The sequence below is a fragment of the Callorhinus ursinus genome, unplaced genomic scaffold (genome assembly GCF_003265705.2).
Source record: "Callorhinus ursinus isolate GAN/ISIS: 27379988/994484 unplaced genomic scaffold, GSC_fseal_2.0 scaffold109, whole genome shotgun sequence".
NCBI lineage: Eukaryota > Metazoa > Chordata > Mammalia > Carnivora > Otariidae > Callorhinus > Callorhinus ursinus.
The window spans coordinates 676,656-685,353 of NW_027397171.1; the positions used below are offsets into that span (position 1 = coordinate 676,656).

At 42.2% G+C, this 8,698-nt stretch overlaps 2 non-coding genes across 2 annotated transcripts; both read right to left on the minus strand.

Moving 5' to 3' along the window:
- Positions 1–1,257: 1,257 nt before the first annotated feature.
- On the minus strand, positions 1,258–1,329 carry TRNAA-UGC (transfer RNA alanine (anticodon UGC)). Its single transcript has one exon. It is a non-coding gene; the product is annotated as a tRNA-Ala (tRNA).
- A 4,639-nt stretch (positions 1,330–5,968) lies between these two features.
- On the minus strand, positions 5,969–6,041 carry TRNAF-GAA (transfer RNA phenylalanine (anticodon GAA)). The gene has a single exon. It is a non-coding gene; the product is annotated as a tRNA-Phe (tRNA).
- Positions 6,042–8,698: the final 2,657 nt, after the last annotated feature.

Genomic DNA, 8,698 nt, shown 5'->3' on the forward strand with positions numbered 1-8,698 from the left:
TGAACTGTGTCCCCTCCCCCCCCAAATACATATGTCAATGCCCCAGCCCCCAGTGTGACTATTTGAAGACAGGGCCTTCCGGGAGGTAGTAAGGGTTAAATGAGGTCCTAGGGTGGGGCCCTCCTTCTAAGAAGAGGAAGAGACACCAGGAGTATGCACACAAAGGAAAGGCCACGTGGGGCTACAACAAACAGGGAAGGCAGCCGCCTGCAAGGTAGAAAGGTGTCGCCAGAAACCAACCCTGCAGGCACCTTGATCTTGGACTCCCGGCCTCTGGAACCGTGAGGAGATACATTCTGTTGTCCAAACCACCCGGTCTGTGGTATTCTGTGACGGCAGCCTGAACACACTAATGCAGGTGCCACCAGTGGAGCAGAAATTCCTGGGAGTCCCCTGGTCATGCAAAGCTGATGTGGTCGGATCGGCTACAGAGGAACAGAGGAGTGGCTGTCCTTCACCTGCAGAGCCATCCAACACACCCGTGTTCTCGTCGCCCTTTGCTTTGCACCTCTTTTCCTTTGTGACAGAAAAACCTTTTCCTACCTCTTCATATGGGGGCCTTCCTTTGGCGTTAACTGAGGTTTGCAGGCAATGTTTTATTGAAAGATTTAAAACAATGGTGAAATGGGATGAGCAAAGAAACGTAGGAAAAATGATATTATGGAGTACCAGTTGAGAATGTGTTGATCCGTATTTATTTCTTTCATGTTTGGAAGTTAATTGCCTGACCATCTTTTCTCCCACACCCAGCACCCTGTGGCTCACTCCTCTGCAAGGACTCAGGGTTCCGCACCCATTAGGGGGCTGAGCTGTTGGCGGCGCTCTCCATGCAGGTCCTGCGGCCTGACACCTCAGCCAGTGGGGTCGTGCTTCTTGCCTTTTGTCTTTGGCCCAGAAAACAAAAAGAACTAAAGAAAATGTAGGTGGGACAATGCTGTTTCTTCTTCGTTGTCTTTCCCTCTCTTTAATAGTAGTATGCAATGGGAACCAAGGTGAGTCGCTCATTCATGTGCAAGACTTTGTCGGGTCCAAAAGATGCTGTTATAGGATCTCATTCTCTGCCTGCCCCTTCCCTTTGTCTTCTGCCCCAGTTGCCTTAGGTGATATGGAAGTTCACAGCAAGAGATGAAGGGGAATTCAAGGCAATCTGTTAGGTTATGTTTCAAGAAAAAAAGTTATGAGTGCTATATCAGTATTTTTTGAAAAATGGCTTTGAGTGATGTTAGCTCAGAAAGGGGTAAAATGGAAATTAGAGCTTGGAGGTGCCGGGGATCGAACCCGGGGCCTCATACATGCAAAGCATGCGCTCTACCACTGAGCTACACCCCCTTCGGGAAAAGGCATTTTGCTAATGCTTATCTGGAGGTAAGTTTGTTTTCTGAGGCCCTCAATCCCCTTGAGCATCATGGTAGCTCAGTATTAAGGGACATCAGCAGCCCCTGGGCAGAAGACCTTCAGGAGCTAGAGAAGGGGACCGATTCTTCAGAGTGTAGAGCTTGAAGTGGAAGGCAAAAGATTGGAAACATATCAGATATTAACCCAAGAAACTTCCACTGTGGCCTTAAAACGTACAGTTTCCTTCTCCCATTCTTGGCAAGGAATCAGTCAAGTCCCGGTTTTCAGCTCTTTTAATTTCCTGCAGCTATGTCTTAACCTGAGACACAAGACTGTTGAAATTCAGCTTTTTCCTGCCTAGAAAGTGTCATAATATTTGTTGTTTGCTCCGTCGGAAGGTTAAGGACTGAATTTGATAGAGAAAAGCCATGACCTTAGAAGGAAACCCTAGAGTGATACATTCAGCGTTTCATTTAAAGGGTCGTTTCATTCTGAATCTAGGCACCCAGGCAATGTAGGAGACCCTGCCAATAGTCCAAAATCTCTTGTTCAAAAGGCGTTCATAAGGCATGACTGAAACATTGGGGGATGGAGAGAAGTGTTGAATTGTATGAGTGAGACCAAAGATTTAAGGACTAGAGAAAAAGATCTATCAATCTCTATCTATCTATCTATCTATCTATCTATCTATCTATCTATCTATCAGAGACATCATGCCATTAGAAATGGCCAGCCAGAAGAAAATGCAAAAAAGAGGAGGTTATAAAAATTCTTTTGGAAACAGGGTGGTGTGGGGAGGTTGGAAGATGGAGAAGACAAGCTAGCCTTGCTCGTATTAAATTCAAGATCCAAAAAATAAATAAATAAAAATAAATAAATAAATTCAAGATCCACATATGTGGTGCACGTATGTGAGGATGTCACATGACCAGCTCAGGCAATTACCTGGGTTTCAGGCCTTGGATTTGTGAGTAATCAGTAGACCCAAGTATGAGAGGGCAGATAAAGACTGAAAAGTGTGCTTGTTAGTGATGGTCATTAGAAAAAAAAAGTTCACTCTGGGACATTTCTTGAACCCTGGAATTTATCATGGTTAAGACTGTGTTCTTTGAACTACATGAGAAGACTATGAGAAAACCCATTTCCTGGTACCAGTTTCTAGTGGTTAACTCTTTCTCATTCTGGTTTCCCCATATATGACCAATATTATGTATATATATTATATACGTATATATTCGTAAATAATATTGAGTCATTTCTGAAATTGGATGAATGTGATTTGTCTGGCAGATTTGTTCTTTCATTTGGCTTATGGAATCTTTATTTTCTTATTTTCTTTATTTTATTTTATTTTAATTCCACTATGGTTAGTATACAGTGTTAAATTAGTTTCAGGTGTACAATATAGTGATTCAACCCTTCCATGTATTACTCAGTGCTCATCATAAGTGTCCTCTCTTAATCCCCATCACCTACTTTACCCATCCCCCACCCACCTCCCCTCTGGAAACCATTGCTTTGTTCTCTATAGTTAAGAATCTATTTGTTTTGTCTTTTTTCCCTATGTTCATTTGTTTTATTTCTTAAATTTCACATGTGAGTGAAATCATATGGTATTTGTCTTCCTCTGACAGAGTTATTTTGCTTAGCATAATACCCTCAGATCCATCTATGTTGCATGTTGTTGCAAATGGCAAGATTTCATTCTTTTTGATGACTTTGATGTATATTCCATATATATATATATATATATAGACCACATCTTCTTTATCCATTCATCTGTCGATGGACACTTGGGCTGCTTCCATAATTTGGCTATTGTAAATATGCTGTAATAAACATAGGGGTGCATACATCCCTTCAAATTAGTGTTTCATATTCTTTGGGTAAATATCCAGTACTGTGATTACTGGATCATAGGGTAGTTCTATTTTTGATTTTTTGAAGAACCTCCATACTGTTTTCCAGGGTGGCTGCACCAGTTTGCATTCCCACCAGCAGTGCATGAGGATTCCCTTTCTCCACATCCTCGCCAACACCTGCTGTTTCTTGTGTTTTTGATTTTAGTCATTCTGACAGGTGTGAGGTGATATCTCATTGTGGTTTTGATTTGCATTTCCCTGATGATGAGTGATGTTGAGCATCTTTCCATGTGTCTGTTGACCATCTATATGTCTTTGGAGAAATGTCTGTTCATGTCTTCTGCCCATTTTTAATTGGATTATTTGATTTCTCGGTGTTGAGTTATATAAGTTCTTTATATATTTTGGATACTAACCCTTTATCAGATAGGTCATTTGGAATTTTTAGAATAAAACCAAACACATTAGGTGATAGGTTTCACAGAAAGAGGGACTAGAGAATTATCAGACATAAAACTGATGGGTATTTGTGTGAGTGTGTGTAAATAATGAAGGAAATTATCTTGACTGTTTGATGTTGTCAAATATTAGGTTTATGATGCTTTACAACATTAGGAAAGTTTGCAGAAACACTGCTTGGTCTTAATGTTGTGTTGCACTTGGAGAAAACTGGATATCTGTCTATTGGATTCTCAGGAATTCATAATAAGAAGGTATGCTTTCTTTTTCTGTTTGCCCCATGAACAAGTTGGGAATTTAAAAAAAAATTCAATGTCTGTAGCCATCTTCAGACTATGGATTCATTTAATACAGAATTCTTCAGAGGCATTAAACATCTAAATTTGGAGACAGAATGCACTCATGCCACATATACTCAATTCAGAAAATCTGCAAATATATAAAATATATGTTTAACCCATCGCTGTCCAAAAGGGTAGCAGGTAGCCACACTGAGAATTAAACACTTGAAATACTGAGATGTGCTGTAAGTATAAAATATACACTGGATCTCAAAGACTTAATTCGATATTTAAAATGTAAAATATATCACTAATAATTTTAAGATTGATTGTTGAATGATGTTTTAGACATCTCAAATTATTTAAATATATGTTAAATGAATATAACTTGTTTATTTTTTAATCTGATTACTGGAAAATATAAAATTACAAGAGTGGCTCTCCTTTATGGCTTTATTATATTTCCATAGGACAGCTCTGGCTACAGAAGACATTATGTTTAGGTGCTCTTTTGGGAGAATCCTAGAGCCAGAGAATATGAAACATGGTCTTTCATAGCATGAGAGGACTTGACAGAATGCATTCATATGAATGATCTCCTTTGATCTTTACAGACAATTCCCTTTCTATGTAGACATCCTGGACCTAATTTTTAAGATACTGAATGGAAGACTCATTATGTTTGGGAATTACCCTAGACCTCCCCCCTCAATAGAAGGTAAAGGAAGCATTTATGTGCTAGGCGGTAAAACATGCAGTGATGCTGTTTGTCTGATCAAATATTTTTTAATGAGACAGATTGCCATCTTCTGAGTTGAGGAGGGGTATGTGGCTAATGGACAAAGTGTGTAATTCCAAACTCCTGTGAAGTCAGTGTCCCTGCCCTGATGTTGATTCTCATTTTGTACCAATTTTCCACTTGCAACTTGAGGCATTTCTTACCATTGGAGTACTGCAGGTTATTTTCCTGACAGTGTCCAGAGTTGTCAGGGAAAAACAGATACTGTCGTGGCGTCTGGGTGGCTCAGTCGGTTAAGCATCTGACTCTTGGTTTTGGCTCAGGTCATGATCTCATGGGTCGTGGTATCGTGCCCTGTGTTGGGCTCTGTGCTTAGCCAGAGTCTGCTTGAGGTTCTCTTTGTGTCTCCCTCTGCCCCTCCCCTCCTCAAAATAAATAAATCTTAAAATTAAGAAAAAAGATATTGTGAAACCAAGACAGTAATTTGAAAAGATAACAGTTCAAAATGACACAAGAATGACCTATTCTTCCTAACAAATAATTTCAAGAAGTTGAAGGAAAATATGGAGTATTTGTCTCTGTGTCTTGATGACTTTACTGTCCATTTGCTTTCATTTTTCTGTATTCTGGGTTCCCTTGTGAATGTGCAACAGAGTAATGCTCACTGCAATGCTTATTTTCATTCTTTCCTGAATACCAAAACAGAAATAACTTAAGGTGTGCAAATTCTAGACGGGAGTGCAAGACTGAAGGAATGCCTTGTCAACAAGAAAACTCAGAATGTTCCTATAACCATTTAAAAGCTCAATGATGCTCAAGAGTGTCTCTTGATTCCAGCAGTTTAATAATGGCGTGGACTCAAGATAGAAACCCGGATTTTCTGATGGCAAAATTGTCCTTGCATATACCACACCCACATACATCTTATTACATACACTGTAGGGGGCTCCTTTTCTAGTTTTCAGGTTTTCCCCTTACAGTTCTCGTGATTAAAAACCACACACGCACACACACACCATCAAAACAGAAATGAATCGTAAGTGGAACAGCACATAGCATATTGGAATGTCTTAGATTTTAAAACTTTAAATAAAATATTCACTGTCAGTTAACATTTCATAGAAGACCTCAGTGAATAGACAACCAAAAGAGAGGGTGATAAAAATATGAATGTACACTCCATGATCGGATTTGCAAAAAGAAGTGAAAGTTGTAGGTATAGATACACTTTTTGGAACTAGGTCCCAACCCTTGAGTAAAGAGGTGAGATCTATACCAGAGCAAAACCAAAGTGCCGAAACCCGGGATCGAACCAGGGACCTTTAGATCTTCAGTCTAACGCTCTCCCAACTGAGCTATTTCGGCTCGTGAAGAAAAGCCTTTTTAGTCATTCTTTCAAATAGTGAAGTTTTCATTTGCAGGGCCAGGGTATTCTTCAATGTCCGTTCTTATTTTATTCAGTGGCATCCATTCACTCACCCCAGAAACAGGGCTGCGCAGAAATCCACGTGTGGAAGTGAGATCGTTGGAGACCGCGGGTGGGTTAGCAGAGGTGGAGGGGCGAAAGGGGCAGAAATAGGTACAAACAGGGAGGTGCCTTCTGCGCGGGCGCCTTCGGCTGTTGCACGACTCACCGCTCAGAAAATGAAAAGAATTCAAGGTGAAACGATGGAGCTGCTTCTTCCGGTGGTTTCTCCGTCTTGCTCTTCAGCGACAGCGCCGCAGGGAACCGAGGATTCCTGGGCACCGGGATGTGGTGACGGGCTTCTTGCTTAGGGCTGAAGAAACCCGGGACCAGCCGTCCGCCTCCCCCGGCCCTGCCCTCCCCTGGTCCTCCCTGCGCGGGCACTGCGGGCCGTCCGGGCGCAGGCCCAGGGCGCACACGACCCGCGGCTCCTGCGGCCCCTCCCGCCACAGGGTGCCAAACGGGTCTGGAAACGGAGAAAAGGGCAGGATTGCCCGAGACGGACAGGGAGATGCTTACGCATGGTTTTGAACCCTCCCGAGGAAGGGACGCACCACCACCAGGCACACGTCTCACAACGGAAAGGCCCTCAGCCTCCTGGAAACATGAGCCCTATTTCCTGAGGGTTCTTCAAACACACGGAGGTTGGCTGGCTACAAGATCCACGGTCTCAAATCCCACTATTTCTTAAACCTCCAAACTGTATCCTCTGAAACGCTGCACGAGGAGAAATGCAGGAGGATGACCCGCCAGGTAACAGTTTCTGCTGCAGAAACTTGTGCCCAGTCAGCCCCCCAGCAAATTGCTTGGGGTCTGTTTTCTGCAAAGGCACCGGGAAGGGGCGCCTGGGGGGCTCAGTCGGTGAAGCGTCTGCCTTCAGCTCAGATCATGATCCCGGGGTCCTGGGGTTGAGCTCCAGGTGGGGCTCTCTGTTCAGTGGGGAATCTGCTCTTCCCCCATGCTCATGCTCTCTCTGTCTCACTCTAATTAAGGTAAGTAAAAAAATCTCATATATATATATATACACACATATATATACACACATATATATGGATATTTTTTAAAAGCACCAGGAAGATCTCTGGATGGAACTTTCTCCTGTGTCTTCAACATCTCTCCCCTTCTTTTCTTTTTCCTCTTCTTAGAAAGTTTTTCAAGGGCGCCTGGGTGGCTCAGTTGGTTAAGCGTCTGCCTTTGGCTCAGGTCATGATCCTGGAGTCCTGGGATCGAGTCCTGCATCGGGCTCCCTGCTCAGCAGGGAGTCTGCTTCTCCCTCTGACGCTCGCGTGCTCTCTCTCTCTCTCTCTCTCTCATTCTCTCTCTCAAATAAATAAATAAAATCTTTAAAAAAAAAAAAAGAAAGTTTTTCAAGCCCGCTCCTCCTTAAGAAAAGAAGATGAAAATAAATAAATAAATAAATAAGTAAATAAATCTTTTAAAGGGGGGGCGCCTGGGTGGCTCAATCGGTTACGTGTCTGCCTTCTGCTCAAGTCATGATCCCAGGGTCCTGGGACTGAGCCCCACATCCGGCTCCCTGCTCAGCAGGGAGTCTGCTTCCCCCCCCCCACTGTGCTCTCTCTTGCTATCTCTGTCTCTCTCTCCTTTAAAAAAAGGAAGGAAGATGAGCCACAGTCTGAGACGATATTTCAATACTTTAAATTACAGAAGAGTCTTATTTGGGATATGTGAAGAACTTCTACAAAACTCCAAGAAAGGATTAAAATCTCAAAAAGAAAGAGCAAATTAATATGAACTTCACAAAAGGGGATGCCCAAAATATCCAATAAGCAGTTTAAAAGGTGCTCAACATCTTTTGCTAACAGGCAAGTTCAAATTTAAAATCAATGAAATAATACTTCTCTTCACCAGCATCACCAGCAACTTAGAAGAACTGACAATATCAAGTCCTCCTGAGGGTGTGGAGCTACTGGAACTCTCAGGCATTGCTGATGAGACTGCAAACTAGCACCCACGGTGGGAAACTATTTGGAAACATTTTTTTTTAAAGATTTTGTATTTGAGTAATCTCTATACCCAACGTGGAGCTCAAACTCACAACCGCAAGATCTAGAGTTGGAGGCTCCATCAGCTGAGGCAGCCAGGCACCCCTAGAAATAGTGACTAAAACTAAATATACATATAACTCTGACCCTGAGACTCCACAACTGTATTTATGCCTAAGAGAAATGCATGAGTATTTCCTTTGTGAAGGGGAGTAGAACGTGCCACCCCAAAATATGCCACTTTGGCATACTGATTATTTTAAATTAAATGTAAATGTATTTGAGAAATAGCCAGTTGAAGAAGGACACTCTGATTCTCTTTGGTGTCCCTGGAAGCAGGAGATAAGTCTCATGTGAAAGGTACCCTCCCTGTACCAAGAGGGTGGAAGGCAGCCTTAGTACCAGAGACAGGGAATTTAGGGTAGAGAAAGCTCTATAAATAAACCTTGTTGCTTCTTCACCATTTACTACCCCAAGCCCAAGCCCCTTTGTCTTGTAAATTGAGTGAAAGAATCCTCAAATGAGTACATGTTATATGATTCTATTTATATTAT